Raw genomic sequence first — 19,221 nt, 5'->3', positions numbered from 1 at the left:
TTGGGTATCAGCCAGCACGCCAACGACTTAAATCTAGACATAGTTTTCTAAGATCTACAGAGACACTCGCTGGAACACCTCAGCAAGCGAGAGTCCAAAAGTGGCAGGCTCAACCGAGCACCTCAACCAATGGCTGATACCAAATGAGAGACTCCCCCCTGGGCACACAGAGGACTGGGCGACTTGGAAGGCACTGAACAGACTGCGCTCTGGCACCACGAGATGCAGAGCCAATCTTCAGAAATGGGGCTACAAAGTGGAATCCTCGACATGCGAGTGTGGAGAAGAGCAAACCACTGACCATCTGCTGCAATGCAACCTGAGCCCTGCCACATGCACAATGGAGGACCTTCTTGCAGCAACACCGGAAGCACTCCAAGTGGCCAGATACTGGTCAAAGGACATTTAACCAGCTACCAAACTCACAAGTTGTGTATTTTTCTGTTTGTTTGCTTTGTTCTGTTAGAAATGTAATATAATGGACTGGTTGCTCTGACACGACAAATAAATAGTCATAAGTTATTTATTTATCGTGTCATCAGCAACCAGACCATTGTATTACATTTCTAACAGAAATAGATAAATGCTTTTGAACTGTGGTGCTGGAGGAAAGTTCTGAGAGTGCCTTGGACTGCGAGAAGATCCAACCAGTCCATCCTCCAGGATATAAAGCCCGACTGCTCATTGGAGGGAAGAATACTAGAGACAAAGTTGAAGTACTTTGGCCACATCATGAGGAGACAGCAAAGCTTAGAGAAGACAATTATGCTGGGAAAAGTGGAAGGTAAAAGGAAGAGGGGCCAACCAAGGGCAAGATGGATGGATGGATGGCATCCTTGAAGTGACTGGACTGACCTTGAAGGAGCTGGGGGTGGTGACGGCTGACAGGGAGCTCTGGCGTGGGCTGGTCCATGAGGTCACGAAGAGTCGGAGACGACTGAACGAATGAACAACAACAACAGAACAAAACAAACAAACAGATTTAAAAAAACACAAATTTTGCAAACTTGGTAGTTGATTAAATGTCATTTGACCAGTATCTGGCCGCTTGGGGTGCCTCTGGTGTTGCCACAAGAAGGTCCTCCATTGTGCATATGGCAGGGCTGATTGCAGTAGGTGGTCTGTGGTTTGCTCTTCTCCGCACTCTCGTGGATTCCACCTTGTGGCCCCATTTCTTAAGATTGGCTCTGCATCTCGTGGTGCCAGAGCGCAGTCTGTTCAGCGTCTTCCAAGTCGCCCAGTCTTCTGTGTCACCAGGAGGGAGTCTCTCATCTGGTATCACCCACGGATTGAGGTGCTGGGTTTGAGCCTGCCACTTTTGGACTCTCGCTTGCTGAGGTGTTCCAGCGAGTGTCTCTGTAGATCTAAGAAAACTATTTCTTGATTTAAGTCATTGACGTGCTGGCTGATACCCAAACAAGGGGTGAGCTGGAGATGTCACTGCCTTGGTCCTTTCACTATTGGCTGCTACTTCCTGGTGGATGTCAGGTGGTGCAATACTAGCTAAACAGTGTAATTTCTCCAGCGGTGTAGGGCGCAGACACCCTGTGATAATGTGGCATGTCTCATTAAGAGCCACATCCACTGTTTTAGCGTGGTGAGATGTGTTCCACACTGGGCATACATACTCAGCAGCAGAGTAGCATAGAGCAAGGGCAGATGTCTTCACTTAGTCATAAGTGACAACTGCTTATAACAAGCTATCAGTAAGTATTTTAGGTCAAGGTTAGGAATACTATTGTGAAAAAGCAATTGCACACCTTAGCTTGTTGTTGCAGAGCAGGAGGCCTGGGAAAAGCATGAGAATTAAAGGCTAAATAAGGCTCATTTTCCTGACCTTATGTAAATGGTTGATTTTCAGGTCATGGCTGTGCAAACATCATCACCACAACCATCATCATCAATCTTTTTTAGTTCAAATACAATTAGTCTCCTAAGCCCCTTCTAGACTGCCATATAATCCAGATTATCAAAGCAGATAAAACGCATTATCTGCTTTGAATTTACTTTGGTGATCCCTCGTCTTCAAAGATCGGTGTACTGGAGGTGGGTCTGTAGGTGACTATGGAGCCCTATTCTTGACCTGCATGTTCTCCCACAGTAAGGGCACTGGTTTCCAGGTGAAAGGCAGTTCCTGTCAGGATTGGATTGACGCGCCTTCCTCTTGGCACGTTTCTCTCTTTCGCCCTCCATTTGTGCCTCTTCAAATTCTACAGCACTGCTGGTCACAGCTGACCTCCAGCTGAAGTGCTCAAGGGCCAGGGTTTCCCAGTTCTCAGTGTCTACGACAGAGTTTTTAAGGTTCACTTTGAGCCCATCTTTAAATCTCTTTTCCTGTCCACCAACATTCCATTTTCCGTTCTTGAGTTCAGAGTAGAGCAACTGCTTTGGGAGACGGTGGTCGGGCATCCGGACAACGTGGCCAGTCCAGTGGAGTTGATGGCGGAGGACCATCGCTTCAATGCTAGTAGTCTTCCAGCACGCTGACGTTTGTCCGCTTGTCTTCCCAGGAGATTTGCAGGATTTTCTGGAGGCAGCGCTGATGGAATTGTTCCAGGAGTTGCATGTGACGTCTGTAGACAGTCCACGTTTCACAGGCATAGAGCAGGGTTGGGAGGACAATAGCTTTATAGACAAGCACCTTGGTATCCCTACGGATGTCCCAGTCCTCAAACACTCTCTGCTTCATTCGGGAAAATGCTGCACTCGCAGAGCTCAGGCGGTGTTGTATTTCGGTGTCAATGTTGACTTTGGTGGAGAGGTGGCTGCCAAGGTAGCGGAAATGGTCAACATTTTCTAATGTTACATCATTAAGTTGTATCTCTGGCATTAGGGAGGGGAACCACTGATCTATTGAGAACCACTGATCTGTTGAAGCCACTGTCAACATCATCCCTGAAACTATCATATTCCCTTAAGTTGCCCCTTGCCTTCATAGTCAGCTGACCAGCCATGCAAGGCAAAAAGGTTGACAGTGATGGATAAAGTCCAGCTGGATTCCCCATGCTTGGTTAATCATTTAAGGAACATTTCCCTCTCCATTTCTCACGTCCCTATTCCCACTGTTGCTCTTGAGGTAAATCTCTTGTTCTTCCCTTCTTCTCCGGCTCTGTGTCAGTGGCAAGAGGAGATCAAGCTTTGGATGCCTGAATGCAAGCAACGTTATAGTGTGGTCAAGATGACAAAAGTTATTAATGAGGTAGAAATGACACTCTAGAAGAGGCTGTGGCACTTGACCTTTGCATTAGCCTACTGGGAAGGACAAGACTCTGCCACCTCCTCTCCCCACTGTTGAGTGAATTCAGGGAAAACTAATTTTGCACTATGAACTCAGGCCCTGTGCTGTCACACGCTGGGCCTGTGCATAAGACTTATAATAGGACATAAATTCTTTGTGCCCAACGGGACGCCGGGGCTGCCTCAGATTAAAGGCCTTTGGATTTCCTTAAAAAGAGTCTTTAGATTGCTTAAAGGTTCAACAAAGTTCTTTATTAATTTAAACAAACAGTTACTTTAAGGCTTTCTTAACAGTCTATTGGCTCTCTCTCAATCTTGTCCACAGGGAACAGGCACTATCTTCATAACTGTAACTAATGGGGAAATCCTTAACTTCTAATCTGGGCAGTCTGTCTTTTCCTCTGATGGTGTGGAGCCCCTACACCCGGTACCAACTGCTTCTGGCTTCCACGAGTGACCCTTACCAAGCAGAGCTTTGTAGACCTCCAGGGGAAAAGGAGTTCAGATTTCAGTGATGGTTGACTGAAGTCTCTCCGCAAAGGAGCGGTAAGGCTGTATGATCCTCGGCCAAGCTGTGGGCTGTATAACCCCGGCCAAGCTGTAAAAGACGAAGCTTTCTACAGGAGCTCTTGGTATTATGTCCTGTGCGAAAGGCTTCTCTGTGTGGACTGAACCCAAACTGGATCCTATTCCCTCCAAAACCCAAAAAGGGGGCGGGACCAGGGAACCTAAGTATAATTGACAGGTGGCTTGCCCTATGATTGCAGCCAAAATAAACCACCTATCTGCAGAGTCCCTGAAACTTAGGACTACAACAAACATTCAATGCAAAGCAAACAAAATTGGAGCTCCTGGTGCAGTTGTACCTGCACAGGCCCCTTCTACTTACTTTACTTTGGTGATCCCTCATAGCCCTCCAAATGTATTGTCTTGGTGGTGGATACGTAGGTGGTTGTGGATGTTGAAGTTCAGCCTGTGAATGTGTTTCAGGATCAGGGTGCTTTGGATGTTGGGAATTATGTAAATGAGGTTCAAGATGGCAATGGTTTGGTCAGTGATATTGATGCAAAGAATGACAGAGAGACACCTGTTCAAAGTGTAGTTTCCCATGAGATTGTTCCTACAGGGTATAGGGATGATGGTTTACTCCCTGAATTGTTCCCAGAGAATTCCCAGCATTTGGGGCTTGAAAACAACTCAGCACCTGCAGAAACTAATGAGCATATAGATAGGCGGCACTGAGTCCTCCTTGTGGGGAGAAAGGCGGGATATAATATATAAATATATGAAATAAATAAATAATAAATAAGCAGGTGGAAATTAGTCAAAACAGACAGGCCGAGCAATGCCTTCAGCGTTCTGCCAACAGAAAAAGATAAGGGCCGCTCAAGGAAAGCGAAACCAGTTTCTGAGTGCTTGGAAAGGCTTAAAAGTTCAAAACATGGAAAATACAGTCAGATGAAGCATCATTGAGAATCATGCTAAGTTCTTGTTCTCATCTTAGAGAAGCCTTGCTTTGAACTTTTAAGCCTTTCCAAAGGAGATTAATCAGAGACTGCAAGCTGTTTATGGTGAGTGTGTTGATGTGAGTACTGTGCATCATTGGGTGAGTTAGTTTAAAGATGTTGAGGTGACACCTTCTGCTGTCAAGAATTCAATGACTGCACGTTGCTTAAGTCACACTGACCGACCGTCTGCACAGGGTTCCATACTACGCACTTTAACAACACAATCGTTCAATGCTAAGGCTTCCCACCAAAATAGAACTGTAGAGGAGAGTCTACTGAACAAGCCAGTACCTGCCACATACCAGTACTGCCATCTGTTGAGGAGTTATGAAGGTGGAGGCATTACTTTTTATTCAGTCCTTATATTTTATTTATTTATTTATTTCGTATACTTCTACCCCGCCCTTCTCAACCCCCGAGGGGGGACTCAGGGTGGCTTACAAAAAGGCACATCTTGGTGCCCACACAAATACAATAACATATAAAAACAGCAATTAAATGGTCAACAATTAAAACAATTAAAACAACAATATATCTCACAATCGATAGCCAATCTCAGACACAGCGTTCGCCAACTCAGAGTCCATATTTCGTTCCATATTGTCTATTCCTATCCGTCGTCACAGTACTTTATTTATCTGCCAGATTGCCCAAACGCCTGGTCCCACATCCATGTTTTTAATTTCTTTCTGAAGGAAAGGAGGGATGTTGCTGATCTAATTTCCCTGGAGAGTGAATTCCATAGGTGAGGAGCCACCACTGAGAAGGCCCTGCTCCTTGTCCTCGCCAATCTTGTGACAGAGGCGGGGCCGAGAGCAGGGCCTCCCCGTAGGATCTCAAACTCCAAGGTGGGACATAAAGGGAGATGCGTTCGGACAGATATGCTGGGCTGGAACCGTGTAGGGTTTTGTAGGTCAAAACCAGCACTTTGAATTGTGCTCGGAACTGGATCGGCAGCCAGTGGAGCTGACACTACAGGGGGGTGATATGCTCCCTGTATGACGCTCCGGTGAGCAGTCTGGCTGCCTCCCACTGGACTAATTGAAGTTTCCGAACAGTCTTCAAAGGCAACCCCACGTAGAGTGCGTTGCAGTAATCTATCCGGGATGTAACAAGAGCGTGGACCACCGTGGCCAGATCCGACTTCCCAAGGTACATCCAGTTTTAAGGGCATTTATTCTCACAAAACTCTCATGTGTTTGTTTCTTGTGTGTCAAGGTTTCTCATAATGTATGGCTTTAAACTGTAGCTTTCCCTAGCAGGGCTGGGCGGTTTCGTTTCGTTAATTCGTAATTCGTTAATAATTCATTAATTTTTTCAATTACAAAACGATAACGAACCATTCTGGAGCAATTTTTTTAAAAAACGAATTTTTAAACACGTTTTGTAAATGCTTCGTATTTCGTTATTGTATTCGTTTCGTTATTGTTCTGAGGTCGTTTCGTTATTATTTCCGCATGTCTGGGGCAAGTTTTTTGTTTAATTAGTGAAAAAAAATTATAATATCACACCAACAGTCAACAACAGAGGGAGAGGGAAGCTTCAGAAGTTTTTGGAGGTTTTTTAGCGTATTTCGCGGTCGCGTCCGCCATTAACGAATCGATTCGTTATTGTTTCGGAAATCGATTTATTAATGTTTTGTAATTTTTTTTCACATTTACGAAATTTCGTAAATATCGAACTTTTTAAAAGGAAAATTTTGTAATTATTTTAAATATCGAAACAAAAAAAACCCCCAAATACAAATCGATTTTAGAAACGAATTTTTCCGTTGTTACCCAGGCCTAGTAGCTTTCCCTAGGCATTGTGTAAAACCCAGCACTGGGTAAGAATGGTGGGTGGCTAAAAGAGTAAAATGGAGTGACCTGGGAATGAGGTCCTGCTCCCATTGTTGGCTTCCTCTCGCTCTTTGCCCATTTCCCCCTTCCTCGCTGCCTTCATGCAGATTCTGGCTTTGGCAATTTGAAAGTGATTATTGGGGTATGTATATGTGGTGTCGAGGCCCACCCCTTCGGCAGGCTTGTTAAGAAGTGCCCTTGTCCAAGCTGCATACTTTCAAATGGCAAAAGACCGGCAAGGCCCAGCAACCACCACCACGAAAAAAAAGAAAAGAAAAGAAATCCCATTAATTCACAAGTGACATTGTTTCTTTAAGGAGCCCTCATGGTACAAAACAAGGGTTGGATCAAGTTGATTATGAACTCCTGTTCTCATCAATCTCGTTCTCCACGGGGAAGGTAGCGGAAGCGGCCTGCTCCAGACTGCGGCTGGCTTCATGGTTTTTGGCTGATCTGGGCTGGAAGCTGTTTCTCAGGCTCTTCATTCCTCCCGGACGGGGTGTGCAAAGCAGGGGGAGCACAGAGTGAGATGCTAGCTTGGCCTCGCTTAGAGCCAATTGTAAGGAAGAGCCAGATTAGTCCTTCCTGGGGAGGTTGCTTATATTAAAACATGGAAACCGCTCGAGTCAAGCGGACGATGCTGTTATTCAGAGCCAGGCTCGGTCCAGTCGGGCTAGATTATCCCAGCGCAGGGTGTGAGATATCAAAGTTGGAAGAGCCAGGCAATGTCAGCTCTGCTTTGTGAGATTCACTCCCATGAATGCATGAAAGCCTCTCTGTACAAACTGCATTAGACGCGCTCCAAATGTTCATTCCCGATTGGTCACGCTCTGACCCACAGCTGCATTCCCTGGCTGGAGGAGGGAAAGATGCACTGTGCCTTTGTTCTGCCAAAATCAGGGCTTGGAACCATGACAGGACGATCATATTACCCCAATGGAGGGTCATCTGGAGAAAAATGATCCTCGCGCCGATTGGAGGGGCATGTCCCTCCTCTGAAAGACAACACCGACAAAAAGGCCCAGATCGTTGAGAACGTTCTGTTTTTGGTGTAAATCATGGGTTGAAAACAAAACAAATATCCCTACATCAGTTCGGCACTCAAAGGCAGCATACTGCTCCTTCTGTAGCTATGTGACATTCGGCCAGATAGACAAATCTCCCTCTTCAATGGCTTGCCTTGAATTAGACAAAATTTCAGCAGGGTTGCAATTCTAACCATTTTATCCCATGGAGGTGAAAAGTGACCAGAGTAGAATCACAGAGAATTGGCCGTCTGCAAGGATATTGCTCAGGGGACGCCCAGATGATTTTTGATGATTTTTGACTACACAGAGAAGCCATTAAAATCCACAAGCATGTGGGCAATTCCAACAGAAAGGAGGAGACCATGAAAATGAACAAAATCTGGCTACCAGTATTAAAAAACTCTAAAATTACTACACCAAAACAGCAGAGAGGAAACAACCTGGCACATCTTAACACCTCTCAACAGAACATTTTCCCAGGCTCAGCCAAGCCTTCAAATGCTAATGAAGGTGGTCAGCTGAAACATTCACACCTAGCTTCAGCAGAGAGCTCTTTGCCTCACCCCAGTCATTCCACAGATATATAAACCCATTTTCCTATTTCCAACAGACCTCACTACCTCTGAGGATGCTTGCCATAGATGCAGGCGAAACGTCAGGAGAAATGCCTCTAGAACATGGCCCTATAGCCCGAAAAAAACCTACAAGAACCTAGATTTTTGATGTTTTTATCATCCTTGTGGGAGGCTTCTCTCATGTCCCCGCATGAGGAGCTGGAGCTGATAGAGGGAGCTCATCCGCCTGAGAAAAATGTATAATACCACAAAGGACTACCATCTCACCCGTCTCATAGGAAACCTGCTACAAAACAGGAGCTTTTTTGTTGAGTTCCAGGGCCAGAGAAGCAGATGGCGGAAACACAAGAACGGCCTGCCTCAGGGGAGCGTGCTTGCTCCATCCATGTTCAACATCTACACAAATGACCAGCCACTGCCAGAAGGGACAGAGAGTTTCATCTATGCTGATGATCGTGCCATTACCGCTCAAGCAGGGAGCTTTGGGATGGTTGAACAGAAGCTCTCCGAAGTTCTAGGTCAAACTAAGGCCCGGGGGCCGGATGCGGCCCTCCAAGGTCATTTACCCGGCCCTCGCTCAGGGTCAACCTAAGTCTGAAATGACTTGAAACCACACAATAACAACAACAATCCTATCTCATCAGCCAAAAGTAGGCCCACACTTCCCATTGAAATACCAATAAGTTTATATTTGTTAACATTGTTATTCATTTTAATTATTGTTTTTATGTGTCATTTGCACTACAAATAAGAGATGTGCAGTGTGCATAAGAATTCATTCATGCTTTTTTCAAGTTATAATCCGGCCCTCCAACAGTTTGAGGGACTGTGACCTGGCCCTCTGTTTAAAAAGTTTGAGGACCCTTGCTCTAGGTGCTCTAACTGCCTATTACAGGGGAAACCAACTAATCCCTAATCCATCTAAAACACAGACATGTGCCTTTCACCTTAAGAACAGACAAACATCCCGAGCTCTGAAGATTACCTGGGAAGGAATCCCACTAGAGCATTGCAGCGCACCCAAATACCTGGGAGTCACTCTGGACCGTGCTCTGACCTACAAGAAGCACTGCCTGAACATCAAACAAAAAGTGGGTGCTAGAAACAAGATCATACGAAAGCTGACTGGCACAACCTGGGGATCACAACCAGATACAGTGAAGACATCTGCCCTTGCACTATGCTTCTCTGCTGCTGAGTACGCATGCCCAGTGTTGAACACATCTCACCACACTAAAACAGTGGATGTGGCTCTTAATGAGACATGCCGCATTATCACGGGGTCTCTGCGCCCTACACCACTGGAGAAATTACACTGCTTAGCCAGTATTGCACCACCTGACATCCGCCGGGAAGTAGCAACCAATAGTGAAAGGACCAAGGCAGAGACATCTCCAGCTCCTCCCCTGTTTGGATATCAGCCAGCACATCAGTGACTTAAATCAAGAAATAGTTTTCTTAGATCTACAGAAACACTCGCTGAAACACTTCAGCAAGCGAGAGTCCAAAAGTGGCAGGCTCAAACCCAGAACCTCAATCAATGGCTGATACCAAATGAGAGACTTCCCTCTGGGCACACAGAAGACTGGGCAACTTTTAAGGCGCTGAACAGACTGCGCTCTGGCACCACGAGATGCAGAGCCAACCGCAAGAAATGGGGCTACAAAGTGGAATCCTCGACATGCGAGTGTGGAGAAGAGCAAACCACTGACCACCTGCTGCAATGCAACCTGAGCCCTGCCAAGTGCACAATGGAGGACCTTCTTGCAGCAACACCAGAGGCACTCCAAGTGGCCAGATACTGGTCAAAGGACATTTAATCAACTACCAAGCTTGCAAACTTTGTGTTTTGTTTGTCTGTTTTGTTTGTTTGTTAAAAAATGCAATGTAACTGTTTGGTCTGCCCCTGACACAATAAATAAAATATAGAATCATAGAGTTGGAAGAGACCTCGTGGGCCACCCAGTCCAACCCCCTGCCAAGAAGCAGGAAAATCACATTCAAAGCACCCCCAACAGATGGCCATCCAGCCTCTGAGTAGTAAGACAACACAATATCAAGACAATATGCTGTCAAAGGCTTTCATGGCCAGAATCACTGGGTTGTTATGTGTTTTCCAGGCTGTATGGCCATGTTCCAGAAGTATTCTCTCCTGCATCTATGGCAGACATCCTCAAAGGTTGTGAGGTCTAGAGAAAGAGGGAGGGAAGGAGGGAGGGAGGGAAGGAGGGAGGGAAGGAGGGAGGGAGGGAGGGAAGGAGGGAGGGAGGGAGGGAAGGAGGGAGGGAGGGAGGGAAGGAGGGAGGGAGGGAGGGAGGGAGGGAAGGAAGGAAGGAAGGAAGGAAGGAAGGAAGGAAGGAAGGAAGGAAGGAAGGAAGGAAGGAGACAAGGAAGGATGCAACCAAGGAGCAAAGGAAGCGAGAAAAGAAACATGTAGAGAAGGAAGAAAGAAGAAAGGAAAAAAAAGAGGGAAGGAAGGAAAGAGGGAGGGAAGGAAGAAGAGACTTACTTACTTAACTTACTTACTTAGGTGATCCCTCGTTGGATGAGTAAGATGGTCTTCCTGACTATTTTTGTGGGTTTGTAGGTGGCTGTGGAGCCCTATTCTTGACCCGCATCTTCTCCCACAGTGAAGGCATTGGTTTCCAGGTGGAAGGCGGTCCAGGTCGGGGTTGGCTTGACGCGCCTTCCTCCTGGCATGTTTCTCTCTTTCACCCTCCACTTGTGCCTCCTCGAATTCTGCAGCACTGCTGGTCACAGCTGACCTCCAGCTGGAGCGGTCAAGGGCAGGGCTTCCCAGTTCTCAGTGTCTATGCCAGAGTTTTAAGGTTGGCTTTGAGCCCATCTTAAAATCTCTTTTCCTGTCCACCAACATTCAGTTTTCCATTCTTAAGTTCAGAGTAGAGCAACTGCTTTGGGAGACGGTGGTCAGGCATCCGGACAACGTGGCCAGTCCAGCAGAGTTGATGGCAGAGGAGCATCGCTTCAATGCTGGTGGTCTTTGCTTCTTCCAGCACGCTGATGTTTGTCCGCTTGTCTTCCCAAGATATTTGCAGGATTTTCCCGAGTCAGCGCTGATGGAATCATTCCAGGAGTTGCATGTGACGTCTGTAGACAGTCCACATTTCGCAGGCATAACAGGGTTGGGAGGACAATAGCTTTATAGACAAGCACCTTGGTATCCCTACGGATGTCCCGGTCCTCAAACATTCTCTGCTTCATTCGAGAAAATGCTGCACTCGTAGGAGAGAAATAAAGAAGGAAAGAAAGAGGAACGAAGGTTGGCCACAGCAACGCATGGCGGGTACAGCTAGTGAATAAATTAATTTGGACTGGATGTTCCTTGTGGTCCCTGGTCAAAGTGGTCTGTGGTCAAGTGGTCCCTGGTCAAAAAAAAAGGTTAGGAACCACTGCTGTAGAGCATGTGAACTTTGCTGTCTGGGATAACGTGTCTGTTTACTCAAGGCTTTGTACTATATCTTCCCATGAAGGATTCTAACTGTGTGCTTTCAATCTTCACAATCAGTGGAATTGTGAATGCCATAACTGACTTAATGTTCAATTAGACTGAACTGCCAAGTGTATGCATCTGTATTTGTTTAGCATTCATACCCCAGAGACTTCCGAAGGGAAACAAAAGCAAAGTTAAATGAAATCAGAACAAGATTCTTGTCTCATTCAATGAAATGTTCAGAGCAACAGCATATCCTTGACAAACTGACTAATCAATCGGCCCATTGATAAGCTATACATTTTAATATACAAAGTCAAAAGGCAAATGATAGCCCTTTACTACCTTTTGGAAACAGCCCTGAATGTGTTGCAAGGAAGGATGGAAGAAGAGGGAGGGAGGACAGCCAGCCAGACTTTGGTGCGTGTATTAATCATTTTGCTTGCGTAAAGCATAGGAAATGTATGCATGTGGTGAAATAGGCTTCCCTCCATGAAATCCAATGTGATGGTGGGGTGGTTTGAATTTGGTTGTTCATTCATTCAGTCGTCTCTGACTCTTCGTGACCTCATGGACCAGCCCACGCCAGAGCTCCCTGTCGGCCGTCACCACCCCCAGCTCCTTCAAGGTCAGTCCAGTCACTTCAGGGATGCCATCCATCCATCTTGCCCTTGGTCGGCCCCTCTTCCTTTTACCTTCCACTTTCCCCAGCATAATTGTCTTCTCTAGGCTTTGCTGGTGTGCCCCCGGTGGCGCAGTGGGTTAAAGCACTGAGCTGCTGAGCTTGTTGATCGAAAGGTCGCAGGTTGATCGAAAGGTCGCTGCCACTTTTGGACTCTCGCTTGCTGAGGTGTTCCAGCGAGTGTCTCTGTAGATCTTAGAAAACTATTTCTAGATTTAAGTCGTTGACGTGCTGGCTGATACCCAAACAAAGGATGAGCTGGAGACGTCTCTGCCTTGGTCCTTTCATTATTGGCTGCTACTTCCTGGCGGATGTCAGGTGGTGCAATACCGGTTAAACAGTGTAATTTCTCCAGTGGTGTAGGGCGCAGACACCCCGTGATAATGCGGCATGTCTCATTAAGAGCCACATCCACTGTTTTAGTGTGGTGAGATGTGTTCCACACTGGGCATGCATACTCAGCAGCAGAGTAGCACAGCCCAAGGGCAGATGTCTTCACTGTATCTGGTTGTGATCCCCAGGTTGTGCCAGTCAGCTTTCATATGATATTGTTTCTAGCACCCACTTTTTGCTTGATGTTCAGGCAGTGCTTCAGGCAGTACAAGAAGCACTGCCTGGACTCTACCAATGATGGAATTGAACCAAATATGGCACACAGAACTCCCATGACAAACAGAAAATATCTATCAGTGATTGGTTTGGGGGGGGGGGGGGCAAAATACTGTTTGCTTACTGTTGAAAATTACCTAGGGCCAGCTCTGAGTGCAACTCACTTGCAGTAACAATTCATCCGTATGTGGAGACCCTGTGGTAGTTCACCTTAGGGTCGCATAAATCAGAAACAATTTGAAGGCGCAAAATAGCAACAAGAACAACAACGATTTCACAATGTGAAGCAATTCATACACATTCTGGAAGAAACTACTTTCCTCTTGGTTCCAGAGAGGTGGAACTCCTCCGTGGACTCCATCAGGGGATTCAAAGCAGCACACTGTGGCTAACCGTCAATATGAAAAAGCACCAAGACTCCCCTTTTCATAGGCATTGCATTGTGTGTTGAAAACACAGCTGGAGAAGAAAGCAAGCAAAGCAATTCAGGGGTTTAAATAGCCCATGGTGCCACTCCAGCTTCCTGCGGACCTGGAGCTGCCGTTTCGCTTGTCCAACCGTTGAGCGTATTTTTCATTTGCATGTTGTCTGGCTTCTGATATCAGCATTGTGCCCGATGTCACCTAGCTGATAAAACATGGCTTCATCCCCATTCAGACTCGCAAATGAGGACTCAAACAAAGAGCAGCAAAGAAAAAAGGGTTCATTTTAAAGAGGCTTTCAAGGATGTTGCTTAATTCTCTTTCTAAGCCCCTCAAAGCGTAGTCTCTCCCTCCTATTAACTTTCCCCAGGTGGGAATCTCCCCTTTCTGGAGTGTGAAATAATAGGAGAATTGTATTGTCGAAGGTTTTCATGGCCGGAATCACTGGGTTGTTGTAGGTTTTTTCAAGCTAGAGGCATTCTCTCCTGACGTTTCGCCTACATCTATGGCAAGCATCCTCAGAGGTAGTGAGGTCTGTTGGAACTAGGAAAAAGTGTTTATATATCTCTGGAATGGCCAGGGTGAGACAAAGGACTCTTGTCTGCTGGAGCTAGGTGTGAATGTTTCAACTGACCACCTTGATTAGCATATAATGACCTGACAGTGCCTAGAGCAAACTTTTGTTGAGAGGTGATTACAGAAATGCTGGATCACTCTCACAACCACTATGTCAGACTACACAAGAAGCCATTGAAATCCACAAGCATGTGGACAATTTCAACAGAAAGGAGGAAACCATGAAAATGAACCAAATCTGCCTACCAGTATTAAAAAAAACTCTAAAATTACAACAGCACAACAACAGAGAGGAAACAAACAAGGACATCTAATCACCTCTCAACAAAAGTTTCCTCCAGGCACTGTCAGGCCATTATATGCTAATCAAGGTGGTCAGCTGAAATATTCACACCTAGCCCCAGCAGTCTAAAGCCTTTGATAGTGTGGATCATAATAACCCTGCTCTCCCCTCCCGGCTAGGAGTCTCAGAAACAGCCCTCGGCCAATACCAGCAGAGGAGGGATTTTGGTGGGAGGATTCACCACCTGTTTCCAAAAAAGGAAGGGAAGGACAGTTGGAGAGATCTTTAGCCTTCTCTGCCAAAGGGGTTCATAGACCACCAAAAATATGTGTTTTCCGATGGTCCTCTGAAACCCCCTCATAAGCCTGCCCCAGGGTCCCAACCCCCAAGTTGAGAAATGCTAATCTAGTGGTTCCCATGGGGCAGCAACTCGGAGCAATGGGTTCAAACTACAGGAAAGGAAATTCCACCTGAATGGAAGAGTATTCCATGCATGTCCTACTTATGGGATTCCAGTCCTGCAACTTGGCCACTGTAGAGCCATAGTGCTGGACGAAATTAGATCTTTACTCTGATTCAGTAGAGTTCATCTTGTGGTCTTTTAAAGTGAAGTGTTGCGAATATTTTCTTTATTTTTCATTCATGAAACATTAAAAAGTATCTCTTCTCTTGCAAATCTATCTAGTTTCTGCACACATTGTTTCTCCATTTTTTTGACATCACAATATATAAAAATGAAATGCAAAGCTACAGAATGGGGGATGCGTGGCTCAAGAGCCGTACGTGTGAAAAAGATCTTGGAGACCTTGTGGATAACAAGTTAAACATGAGCCAACAATGTGATGTGGCGGCAAAAAGAGCCAGTGGGATTTTGGCCTGCATCAATAGGAGCATAGTGTCTAGATCCAGGGAAGTCATGCTCCCCATGCTCTATTCTGCCTTGGTCAGACCACACTGGAATATTTTGTCCAATTCTGGGAACCACAATTCAAGAGAGATATTGACAAGCTGGAATGTGTCCAGAGGAGGGTGACTAAAATGATCAAGGGTATGGAAAACAAGCCCTATGAGGAGCGGCTTAAAGAGCTGGGCATGTTTAGCCTGAAGAAGAGAAGGCTGAGAGGAGATATGATAGCCATGTATAAATATGTGAGAGGAAGTAATAGGGAGGAGGGAGGGAACTTGTTTTCTGCTGCCCTGGAGACTAGGACGCGGAACAATGGCTTCAAACTACAAGAAAGGAGATTCCATCTGAACACGAGGAAGAACTTCCTTACTGTGAGAGCTGCTCAGCAGTGGAACTCTCTGCCCTGGAGTGTGGTGGAGGCCCCTTCTTTGGAAGCTTTTAAACAGAGGCTGGATGGCCATCTGTCGGGGGTGTTTTGAATGCAATATTCCTGCTTCTTGGCAGGGGGTTGGACTGGATGGCCCATGAGGTCTCTTCCAACTCTTTGATTCTATGATTCTATGATTTGTTATAGCATTGAATTGCTGCCGACTGTGAACCGCCTTGAGTCGCATTCAAATAAAATATTTAGGATGTGGAACAATGGCTACAAACTACAAGAAAGGAGATTCCATCTGAACGTTAGGAAGAACTTCCTGACTGTGAGAGCCGTTCAGCAGTGGAACTCTCTGCCCTGGAGTGTGGTAGAGGCTCCTTCTTTGGAAGCTTTTAAACAGAGGCTGGATGGCCATCTGTCGGGGGTGTTTTGAATGCAATTTTCCTGCTTCTTGCCAGGAGGTTGGACTGGATGGCCCATGAGGTGTCTTCCAACTCTATGATTCTATGATTCTAGGTGTTTCTAGACCATCAGAAATATGTGTTTTGTGATGTTCTTTGGTGGCCCCTCTGAAACCCCCTCACAACCTCCCCTAGGGGTCCCAACCCCCAGATCGAGAAACGCTGATCTAGTGGTTCCCATGGGACAGTGACTCATAGCAATGGGTTCAAACTACAGGAAAGGAAATTCCACCTGAATGGAAGAGTATTCCATGCATATCCTACTTTGAATGCAATTTTCCTGCTTCTTGGCAGCGGGTTGGACTCGATGGCCCATGAGGTGTCTTCCAACTCTAGGATTCTATAAAGTCTGTAAAATACAAAGACATTCTCAAGGTAGCAGCTTGCAAACTCTTGAAATATGATAATAGGCGAATGGTAACTGGGGAAAATGCAGAGAAATTAACATAGATGATGGAGATATAGATATAGATGCACGAAACAATATAGGAAACATTCAGTCCTATCGTTAGAAGGACTTCTTAATAAAACTTTCCAGCAAGTTATTATACAGAGGTTGCATTTTCATCCAAACATCCCTGTGGGAATAACTCATCTCCTGTGCAGACTGTGCATGACAGACATGAAAAAACAAACTGTCCATCAACCCTTCTGAACCATGAAGTGGTTTGTCCCCTGATGTTAATTTAGTTAGATCCCGGCCAAAGGGCGTAGCTTGTATCAATGCCAGGGCTTAATGAGTAGCTCATTTGAATCCATGCAAAGTACCAGGGAGCATGGAGACATGCTAATTAAAGTGACTGCTGTTCTTCAATTAAGCAGTAATTCCTCTGCAAAGAGGCAATTATCATGCAAAGTAGACCCACTTAAGTGATGTAAATGCTTTGGGCAATATCGGAGCCTCTTTCTTCACTGAGAAGTAGGAGGACATTAATCCAGTATGCATGTACCGGTATTAACCAAGCAGATAAAAGTTATTCATTTATTGAGCTCTTGGGTTCACAGGGCTTTGTCCCCGAACAATGGGACCAGGCAACAGGGCTCTGCTTACAATAATATATTTATGAATAATCCCACTTCCATACGAAAAGCCTATTCAGAAAGTTCTCCAGGTTCAAGGGCATTCAAGAGTGCAGATCTATAGTGAAAGTTTGCCAGCAACATCTTACAAGTGTGTGTGTTGCTCTCTGTATGTGCTGGGCATGGGAGAAAGAATGCATCTAGGTAGTATTTTTAGGACCAGGAGGGTAACATGTGCCTATGGTTAGATGGATGATGTTGACATGTTGGTCCTGGAGGTCTAACGGAAACAATGGGTTCAGTCCATTGGAGATATCTTCTATGTAAGCTCTCTTGAACTGAAAAAGGGTCGCAGTATAGTTTTCCTTGTTTCTTTTCAGTGCAGTTTGCCATAGAAAAGGTTTTCCCAGTTGATTATGCCCAATATAAGTAGTACACTGATTCCAAGCTGTTGGGAATTAACTGCTGGTGGTAATTTTGTGCTGACATAGCAAAGGACATATAAAGGTAAAGGTAAAGGTAGTCCCCTGACATTAAGTCCAGTCATGTCTGACTCTGGGGTGTGGTGCTCATCTCCATTTCTAAGCCAAAGAGCCAGCGTTGTCAGTAGACACCTCCAAGGTCATGTGGCTGGCATGACTGCATGGAGCGCCGTTACCTTCCCGCCGGAGCGGTACCTATTGATCTACTCACATTTGCATGTTTTCGAACTGCTAGGTTGGCAGAAGCTAGGGCTGACAGCGGAAGCTCACGCCGCTCCCTGGAATCGAACCTGCGACCTTTCGATCAACAAGCTCAGCAGCTCAGTGCTTTAACCCACTGCACCACCGGGGGCTCCCGATGGTAAAGGTAAAGGTAGTCCCCTGATATTAAGTCCAGTCATGTCTGACTCTGGGGTGTGGTGCTCATCTCCATTTCTAAGCCAAAGAACCAGCGTTGTCCGTAGACACCTCCAAGGTCATGTGGCTGGCATGACTGCATGGAGCGCCCTTACCTTCTGCATGTTTTCGAACTGCTAGGTTGGCAGAAGCTAGGGCTGACAGCGGAAGCTCATGCCGCTCCCCGGAATCGAACCTGCGACCTTTCGATCAACAAGCTCAGCAGCTCAGTGCTTTAACTTACTGCGCCACCAGGGGCTCCCTAAAGGACATATATTTAGGGACAATCCACACAACTGTTGTCTGTGCTAGTTTTAGGGCAGTGGTTCCCATCCTGTGGTTTGTGGACCGCCAGTGGTCTGTAAGAACTAAAATATGGTCCATGGTCTCACGATTACTACACCATTGCAAAAAAAAACCATTGCAATGAGAGCAACTGGTCTTGTGAAACCCTCATATAGTGATGAGGCTTATTAAATACCAAGGTGCTTGTTTATAAAGCTATTGTCCTCCCAACCCTGCTCTATGCCTGCGAAACATGGACTGTCTACAGACGTCACATGCAACTCCTAGAACGATTCCATCAGCGCTGCCTCCGAAAAATCCTTCAAATCTCTGGGAAGACAAGCAGACAAATGTCAGCATGCTGGAAGAAGCAAAGACCACCAGCATTGAAGTGATGGTCCTCCGACATCAACTCTACTGGACCGGCCACGTTGTCCGGATGCCCGACCACCGTCTCCCAAAGCAGAATGGAAAACGGAATGTTGGAGGACAGAAAAAGAGATTTAAAGATAGGCTCAAAGCCAACCTTAAAAACTCTGGCATAGACACCAGGAACTGGGAAGCCATGACCTGTGAGCGCTCCAGCTGGAGGTCAGCTGTGACTAGCAGTGCTGCAGAATTTGAAGAGGCACGAATGGAGGGCAAAAGAGAGAAATTTGCCAAGAGGAAGGTGTGTCAAGCCAATCCCGACTGGGACCGCCTTCCACCTGGAAACCAATGACCTCACTGCGGGAGACGATGCAGATCAAGAATAGGGCTCCATAGTCACCTACGGACTCACCCTGGAGGATTATCCAAATTGGACAATGAGGGATCGCCTAAGTAAGTATTAAATATGAGTTTCTGTGGATGAACAGATGGCAACCACTGGATGGTTTATGTTCAGTGTTCAGTGGACAATTTCAAGAGAAAGGAGGAAAATGAACAAAATCTGGCTACCAGTATTTAAAAAAAACTCTAAAATTACAACAGCAAAACAGCAGAGAGGAAACAAACAAGGACATCTAATCACCTCTCAACAAAAGATTGCCCCGGGCACTGGCAGGCCATCAAATGCTAATCAAGGTGGTCAGTTGAAATATTCA

General features: G+C 46.0%; 1 protein-coding gene across 1 annotated transcript in view; it reads left to right on the top strand.

The window, feature by feature from the left end:
- CDON (cell adhesion associated, oncogene regulated) overlaps window positions 1-19,221 on the top strand; it is a 128,797-nt gene that overhangs the window by 22,918 nt on the left and 86,658 nt on the right. The gene's annotated exons all lie outside the window — the stretch shown is intronic.

This window comes from Anolis sagrei, chromosome 7, assembly GCF_037176765.1.
Source record: "Anolis sagrei isolate rAnoSag1 chromosome 7, rAnoSag1.mat, whole genome shotgun sequence".
NCBI lineage: Eukaryota > Metazoa > Chordata > Lepidosauria > Squamata > Dactyloidae > Anolis > Anolis sagrei.
The sequence above is the reverse complement of the archived record's forward strand: the minus strand, read 5'-3'. Positions and strand labels throughout refer to the sequence as shown.